General features: G+C 34.8%; 1 pseudogene; it reads left to right on the top strand.

Annotated features, from left to right (window-relative positions):
• Positions 1-8,593: 8,593 nt before the first annotated feature.
• LOC140505909 (small ribosomal subunit protein eS4-like) lies at positions 8,594-9,378 on the top strand (annotated as a pseudogene).
• Positions 9,379-9,606: the final 228 nt, after the last annotated feature.

Raw genomic sequence — 9,606 nt, 5'->3', positions numbered from 1 at the left:
AAGGGACTTACTAAAGTTGAACTATTTGCCTTCTTACATGGAAATATCATATTTGCAACTCTAGAGAGTTTACTAGTATTAGAGTAGTTGGAGTGATTGTTGTGTTTGTCCTTTGTTGTTGAAGAAGACCACGCCATCAGAGAAATGATGGCATGACTTGCACTTGACCTTGTTTTGAGTGAGGGCTATGCAGGTCACCAGTCTCACTTCTTCTCCAGAGTCGTCTGAATCCAGAGACCTGATATTCCTCAGGATGACTGGAGATGACCCAAGATGCAGTGTGAGACCTGGGGACCTTTAGGCCAAGGTCTTTGCAGGCAGTCACTTAGAATGAGGCAACACCTATTCATTGAATAGACCTGTTTAAGAAGTGACCAGGGCATGGCCCCTTTAATGACGTCAAGAAAAGAAAGACATCAGGCTGGCTGTGAAATAGCAACAGTTACAATTGATAATCACTCTCAAGCTAGAAAGATCCACAGGAGCCCTCAGACAGTGCCCCAGTGAAGTCCCAGTTTCAAAGTGAAGTTGGTTTAAGGTTTTGGGAGAGAACAAGTGAGGGGAGAGGAGAGGAGAGGGGAGGGGAGGGGAAACAGAGGGAGGGGAGGAGAGAGGAGATAGGAAAGGAGCCAATAAAACCCAAGTCAACTGGGCATCTTTTGACCATCCAAGTTTGCATTCCTTTGGAGAGGAGAAGGAGGGAGAGGCAGACAGGGGAGGTGGAGGTAAATTATCCAACTAGCATTCAGCCAGTTTCATCTACAGACAGAGGACACAGGGTAAGTTGAATAGATAGGAATTATTTCTAAAAAACAAAATCAAGCAGTGAACAACGAATATATTGGGTGGAGAAAGGGAGAAATACAATGACATTTTCAGGTAAAAGAGGCAAGAAAAATATTTTTCAATAGAGGGGATGAAGGGGGAGATGAGAGGAAAAGAATGAACCTTGTTCCAATGGGGATTAACATGCACACTCTATTTGGCATGAAAATCTATCTTACACTAAAGGATATTGGGGGAAGGGGATGATGGAAGTAGGGAAAAGATAGAAGAGTGGACAATTGAGAAGAGGGGGTAATTAGAAGTGAATGCATTTGAGAAGGGATAAGGTCAAAAGAAAGAGTAGAATAAATGGGGAGAAGAATAAGATGGAGGGAAATATAGCTAGTCTTCTACAATATGACTGTTATGGAAGGGTTTTGCATGGCTACACATGTATAACATATATAGAATTGCTTACCTCCTCAGTGATGATGGATGGGGAGGAAGGAAGGGAGATAAATTGGAAGTCAAAGTGTTTAAAGTGAATGTTAAGATTTGTTTTTACATGTAACTGGGAAATAAATTATACAGGCAATGGGGTATAGAAATCTATCTTACCCTATAAGAAAATAGAGAGGATGGGAATAAAAGAAGGTAAGGGTATGTGAGAATGGAGGACTAATTAGAGGAAATGGTAATCAGAATGCACACTGTGTTGGGGTGGACTAAGGGGAGACATGGGGAGAAAAATTGGAATTCTTGTAGAAGTTAATATTGGAAATTAAAATAAATATTTTTTTAAAAAAAGAAAAGGCAGATATGATAGAACTCTGGATAAAACTGATTGGGCACAGAAAGAAATATACCTTTTTCTCAGTGGTACATGGTACATACACAAAAACTGGCCATGTAATAAGGTACACACAATGTTGTGCAGAAAGCCAAAAATAGTCAATGTATCCTTTTTCAGATCTTGATGCAGTAAAAATAATATGGGATAAAGGTTCACGGAAAGATAAACCAAAAATTAATGGAAAGTAAATAATCTAATTCTCAGTAATGAGTGGGTCAAACAAGAAATCATAAACATAATCATTAACTTCATTGAAGACCAAGAAAATAAGGAGACAACCTATGAAAACTTATGGATTGAGTGAAGGCAGTTCTCAGGGGAAGTTTTATGTCTCTGAATGTTCACATAAAAACAAAAGAGGAAAAGGAGATCAATTAATTGGGCATGCAACTGAAAAAGCCAGAAAAAGAGCAATTTTAAAGTCCCCAATTAAGTACAAAATTAAATTTTAAATTGGAAAAAATTAAACACAAAATTCAAAATACTGAAAATCAGAGGAGAGCTTAAGAAGATTAAAATTAACAAAGCTATTTAATTAATACATAAAAATAATGAAAAACAATAGAATTGATAACCTTTTGGTCAATTTGATTTTTAAAAATATATGAAGAAAGCCAAATCATTCATATCAAAAATTAAAAGGGTGACTTCACCTCCAATGCAGAAAAAAGTAAACCAATAACTAGAAATTATTTTACCTAATTGCATGCCAATAAACTTGACATCTTAGTAAATTGTTGAATATTTAAGAAAATATGAATTTCCTAGATTAAAAGAAGAGGAAGTAAAGTGTTTATTTAACACCACCTCAGAAAATGAAATTGCATAAGCCACCAATGAACTCCTTGGGAAAAAAATTTCTCCAGGACCAGATGAATTTACAAGTGAATTCTATCAAACATTTTAAGAACAGTTGATTTCAATAATATATAAACCATTTGGGAAAAGTGGCAAAGGAGAAATTTTCTGAAATTCTTTTTTGTGATCCTAATATAGTGCTAATACCTAAAGAAGAAAAAGCCAAAATAGGGAAAGAAAATTATAGACTAATTTCCCCAAAGAGTATAGATGAAAAATATTTAAATAAGGTATTAGCAAAAACATTACAGCAACATATGAAAATCACTTATCATGTTGATCTGGTAGGATTTATACCAGGAATGTAGGGTTAGTTCAATAGTAGGAAAACTATGAGCATAACTGATCACATCAATAACAAAATTCACAGAAGCCATATAATTATCTCAATACATGCAGAAAACAGCTTTTGACAAAATGCAATACCCATTTCTATTGAAAACGCCGGACAGCATAGAAATAATTGAAGCCTCCTTAAAACAATAAGTATCTACCTAAAACCACCCACAAGCATTACACATAATGGGTGTAAGTTAAGTGCATTTCCAATAAGACCTGAGGTGAAGGGAAAATATCCATTATCCACTGTTATTCAATATGGTACTAGGAATGTTAGCTTTAGCAATAAGAGAAGAAACAGAAATGGAAGAATTAGAATTATCAAAAACGGAACTAATTCATCACTTTTTGCAGATGATATGATAATATACTTAGAGAATCCTGGAGAATCAATATGAAACGACTTGTAATAATAACAAGGTTAGCAAAGTTGTAGAATATAAAATAAACCCACATAAACCATCTGCATTTCTATTTATCACTAACAAAGCCCAAAAGCAAGAGACAGAAAGAGAAAGTTCATTTAAATTTATTGCAAACACTATTAACATTTTGGAGTCTACCTGTCAAAATAAACCCAGGAATTATATCAACACACAACAAGAAAACAGGTTTCACACAAATAGAATCAGATTTAAACAATTAAAATAACATTAATTGTTTGTGGGCATGCTAAACTGGTATAATAAAAATGAAATTTCTACCTAAAATTATTTAATTATTCAATGCCATACTACCAAAAAAGTATTTTATAAAGTTAGAAAAATAATGTCAACATTCATTTGGAAAAAGAAAAGGTTCAGGCTATTAAGGGAATTAATGACAATAAATTCTAGGGAAGATGCCCTAGTCATGCCAGATTTTAAATTGTATTATAAAACAGCAGTCATCAAAACTACTTGATATGTTCTAAGAAATAGAAGCTGAGATTAGTGTACACTAGATACAGTAGTTATTGATTATAGCAATCTACAATTTGATAAATTCAAAGATTCTAGGTACTGGGTTAAGAAGAGATTATTTGACAAAAATTTTATGTATATGTATATATATATGCATATATACATATATATGTATATATATATACACGTATATATATATATATGTGTATATATATATACGTGTATATATATATATAGAACTGAGTCAAATTTGTAGCAATACAAGTCATTCCCCTAGTGAAAAATGGTCTAAGGATATGACCAGGCAATTTTTAGAGGAAGAAATTAAAGCTATCTTTATGGAAAAAATGTCCTAAATCACGATTGATTAGAGAGATGCAAATCAAAACAATCTGAGGTACCACATCTATCAGACTAGCTAACATGAAAAAAGACGAAAATAATCAATGTTGGAGAACATGCGGGAGAGGTGGAAAATTAATTCATTGTTGGTGGAGTTGTGAGCTTATCTAACCATTCTTGAGAGCTATTTGAAATATACCCAAAGGGCTATAAAATATGAATACCAATTTACCCAGCAATAACGTTTCCAGGGCTGTATCCCAAAAAGATCAGGAGAATAGGAAAAGGAACCACAAGAAAAAAAAATTGTAAATTTGTAACAACTTTTCGTGGTGTGCAAGAATTGGAATTTGTGATGATACTCACCAATTTGGGGATGACTAAACATGTTATGTTATATGAATACAATGGAATACTATTGATCCATAAGAAATGATGAAAAGCTGGATTTCAGAAAAACCTTGGAAAAGTACATGAACTCATGCTGAGTGAGTGAGTACAACCAGAAGAATATTTTACACAATACCAGTAAAATTTTCTGATGAATAACTGGATAGACTAATCTAAGACAATAACACAAGATTCATGGTAGAAAATTCTATCCACATCCACAGAAAGAACTATAGAGTCTAAATTCAGATCGAAGCACACTATTTGCTGTCTCCATTTTTTAAAATTATTCTTCCTCTTGATTTCTCCCATTCTTATTCTTCATAATATGACTAATGTTAAAATGTGTTTAATATGTATATATACATATACATATAGATACACATATATGCATATATATGTATATGTATGTATATAGAGTCTATATAAGTTTGCATACTGCCTTGGAGAGAAAGTAGGGGAGGAATGGGTAAAAATTTGCAACAATGTCTCATGGAAGTGAATGTCAAAAACTAAAATTTAATTAATTATTTTTAAAAAGAAGAAGAATACCCTAAGGGGAACCCAGGATGTTGACCACAATTGAAATAACTGAAGAACAACAATTTGAATTAGGTCTTCCTGGGTCCACAATCAGTTGACCTTTCAGTGTTTGCATGTGTATGTCATAGCTTTAATTTAAACCTAATTAAATACATAGAGACAATTTGTTTAGGCCATACCTTCTTAAATATTACGTTTTCCGTTAAAGATCACTTTCTCCTCCCATTTCATTTTAGAATAGTGTCCTCACTGGCATTGCAAATTTTTTTAGTGAGAGCTCTCTCACTGATACCAAGTTCTCTGTTTTCACAGGAGCTGTGATAAAGACTACCTCTATTTTCAATGTGTACAGTGCCAGCATCTCTCGGAAAGAAAATTGGAAACCTGGAGAGCCTGTCCAAGAAAATTGTTTGGAGTATACTTAGTCTCGTTTTACCCAGTTCTTTTCTTACTGAATAATGGTCGTGACCATTCTTCTTCATGAAGGTGCATCTAGGCACACCTGAGAAAAATGACCCTTCAAATAGCCATGTAACTACCAGCGTTAAACACTATCTTCTCCATATACCCAAGTTAAAAAATCTAACGTAACCTTTCCGGTATACTTTTAGACCAATCTGCTCCCTCCCAATGCAGAATACTGAGATTAGTTTTTGTGATTTCAAAATTTTTAAGTGAAAGGAAAGAAAACATGAACTATCACACCATAAGTGTAACAATAAATACCACAACTACAGAGCAATCCCCAAAGAAGCCTTGGAACATGAATTTGAACAGTGACAATGTGTTTCTCCTGTGACTGAGGAGAGGACCAAAGTTGTCACATAGCTTGGTTTTTTGCTTCGGTGTTCATGGCCTCTGAACAGTATTACAAAGTTTTGAAGTAATTTCCTTCTTTAGTTTTGAATACATGAATGTTTCAAAGAAGAGTTACTAGCAGTTAAACATTTAAATTTTTTTGCTGACCCCTCAAAGCCAAATTTCTTCTCAACAATGAATTTTATTAATCAAATTCCTTGAGAACAAAGACCTCAACGTTCAAGACATGCAGCATAAAACTCACATTTAACAGGAACATCAAGAATTATTTTTCTTACAAATCATCCGAGAACAAGATCCCTCTGGATTGGCAGAGAGGTAATTAAGAATCACAGAACCCTCAGTTCTGAATTGGGGTCACAAATTACACTATTTCCAATTGGGATAGTATATTTTGGTACAAAAACTTCCACTCTTTCCCAAAACCAACAGTAAATACAATATAGCATAATTAACATGTATGTCTCATAGTGCATGTTCTATTTCTGTCCCATGGTGACTTGAAAGAATTGTTCCAGCACAAAGTTCTTTCTTATGAGTAAAGTTATTTCAGGTTTGCCTCTCAGTTAAAATTAACCATCCCACAATACCAACCTCTCCCTGCTCCTCCATCTCTTTTACATTTTAAATGCTGTATAGCATCAGTTACACTTATATTGTTCTTATTAGGAAGAGACCATGTAGTTACATTCTGTATCAGTCAAACATATTAGTGTTTAAAAAGGATATTTTATCAAGTTCCAAAGCAAAGATACAATGCCCTCAGTTATGGAAATTCACCAAATGGAGCAAAGTGTTAGGCTTTGGAAAAGTATTATCTCTCACATTGACAGGTGAAATTAATGAAATAATGAAAAAGTCATAGGAGTAAAAGAAAGAGTTTGATATGGGGGTATGAAGATCACTGTTAATGAAAAGGGACAGTTCATTGATAAAGAAGTGGAAAGATCCCATAAGGATGCAGCACGTAAATAATATAACCGGTAGATAACATTGCCCTCAGAGTTTGTCAAACTGATGAAAGTACTTAAATACCAACTCATACAAAATCACTTTAAGAAAAAAAGACTACGGTTTCTTGTCATTCAATCTCAAAACAAGGTCCAAAGCTTTAAATAAGCCTTAAAAAATCTGAAAAAGACAATAATAGAAGGGAAAGATTAAGCACTTTAAAGGAAGGTAGGTGGCACAGTGAGTAGTCAATAGGACTTGAGTTCAAATTTGACCTCATACACTTGATACTCTTATTAGATGTGTGATCTTGGGCAAGTCAATTAACCCCCATTTCCTTGCCTTTGTCCCTCAAAAAAAAAAAAAGCACTTTGGTTTTCAGACCCCATAGCAAGAATATGCTATTTTGTCTAATCCAGAAGAATCTGTATGAGTGAATAAGCATTATAAATAAAGCTCTCTTGAATTTAAAACAGAGATCGACCTTGATTTTAGTTCTTTCTCTATACTCTTGGGTCCCCTTCATGTTATAGAAGGTTTTAGAATAGAAAGGAGAATAATTTTTAAAAAGTAACAAATATATTTAAAGGGTTACTGAATAAATTTAAATAATTTTTTTTCAATGGATGGGTAGAAATGCTTTACCTTCAAGTGTTTCAGCTGCTCCCTTTTCCAAGTATAACTGCCCTTTCTTCCTCTTCCCATAGAGCACTTATCTTTTAGAAATAGAAATTAGACTTCAGCAATAACTATCAATTTATTAAGTGCCCTATATGTCCCAGAAACACTGGACAAGGAAATGACCACTTCATTATCTTTGTCCAGAAAACCCCACGGACAGTATGGTCTACAGAGTCACAAAGAGTTAGACACAACAAAACAACTGAACAACAAACGTGTATCAGACACACTCTTCCAGGTTATGGGATTACAGAAACAAAAAAAATGAAAAGCTAGAGGAAACAAAGTATGTGGAAGAACACATAAAATAATGCAAAACAAATTGAAGGTAAATTCAGGGATGGCACTAGCCTGTAGGAGAATTATGAAAGGTTTTTGTGGAGATGAGCCTGGAGGTAAGCTGTGAAATAAACTGAATATTCTAAGAGACAGGTGTGGAGAAGAGTAGGAAATTTGCCTGTGCAAAGGGGAGGGTAGACTTAATGTTAGGTGTGAGGAAGAGTAAAAAGTCAGTTTAACTGAACTGTAGAAAGTATGGAGAAGCATGAAGTGCAATCAGCAAGAAAAGTAAAGTTGCAAAAAGTTTTATTATGTCAGTTAGTCAGTCAGTATAGATTTATTGAGGTTCTTATTGTAAGGGAAATACTGTGATTTAGAATACAAAAAGAAAAAAAAAATCCCTTTTCTCCAGAAAGTTACCAGTCGAATGGGAAGACACAGTGTGCAAATAATTATGTAATGAGGCTACTTATAGGATAAATTGGAAATAATTACTAAAATCATGAGAAGTTGGGAAAAGCTTCATTTAGAAGATGGAGTCTGGCACCGAAGAAAGCCAAGGAAACCAAGAAGGGGAGATGAGGGAAAACATTTCAGGCACTGGGGAAAGTCAATGAAAATGCCCAGTATTAGAATATTGAGTGCATAAAGAATAACAAGAAGACCAGTGTCATTGGATTGTAGAGTCGTTAATGGGATGAAGAGTTCTTACCACATGACATTGGGACCAGCTAGTCACGCTGCTGGTAAAGACGGTGAGCAACAAAAGGGTAAGGTGACTTGGCCAAATGCATACAGGTTATAAGTAGACCAAGCCTCCTGACCCTACAGCCGAATAAATAACCCATTTTATCTCAGCTAAAGTGCAACCATGGTTTATGGTCTCCAGAAGCATCTGAAGCGTGTAGCAGCTCCAAAACATTAGATGCTGGATAAGTTAACAAGAGTTTTTGCTCCAAGACCAGCCATAGGTCACCACAAGCTGAGTGGATGTCTCCCGCTCATCATCTTCCTGAGAAACAGACTCAAGTATGCCCTGACTAGAGATGAAGTAAAGAAGTTCCACGTGCATCATTCATCAAGATTGACGGCAAGGTCCACACAGATATTGCATACCCTGCTGACTTTATGAATGTCGTTAGCATCGAGAAGACAGTTGAACATTTCCATCTGGATTATGATACAAAGGGATGCTTTGCTCTTCATCGCATTACACCTGAGGAGGTTAAATATAAATTGTGCAAAGTGAGAAAAATATTGGTGGGTATAGAAGATATCTCCCATCTGGTGACCCATGATGTCCATATTATCCGTTACCCAGATTCTCTCATCAAATTGAATGATGCAGTGCACGTAGAAGCTGGCAAGATGACTGATTTTATCAAGTATGATACTGGTAACCTACGTATGGTGACTAACGGAGTTAATTTGGGTGGAATTGGTTTGATCACAAACAAGGACAAATATCCTGACTCTTTTGATGCTATCCATACAAAAGATGCCAATGGCAATAGTTTTGCCACGAGGCTCCCCAAAATTTTTGGTATTGGTAAAGGTAATAAGCCTTGCATCTCTTTTACCCTAGGAAAGGGCATCTGTCTTCCAGTTGCTGAAGAAATAGACAAGAGATTGGCAGCTAAGCAGAGCAATAGCTAAATGATGGTTGATAAGAATTTGTAGGGTTTAATCATATTGAGATATCAGAATTTTTAACAAAATGTGATCACCCTATAAAAACTTAAAATGTACAACATAAGAAAGAGGTAACTGAAACAACTAGGTCTTATCAAGTGAGATTGAACAAGCCATATGTGTCTCTCTCTTCTTTTTTATTGACTATATTTATTTTCGGAGTTCTACAATCACTACAATATAACTTAGATT

Source organism: Notamacropus eugenii, chromosome 1 (assembly GCF_028372415.1).
Source record: "Notamacropus eugenii isolate mMacEug1 chromosome 1, mMacEug1.pri_v2, whole genome shotgun sequence".
Lineage (NCBI taxonomy): Eukaryota > Metazoa > Chordata > Mammalia > Diprotodontia > Macropodidae > Notamacropus > Notamacropus eugenii.
This window is presented reverse-complemented; position numbering and strand designations above follow the sequence as displayed.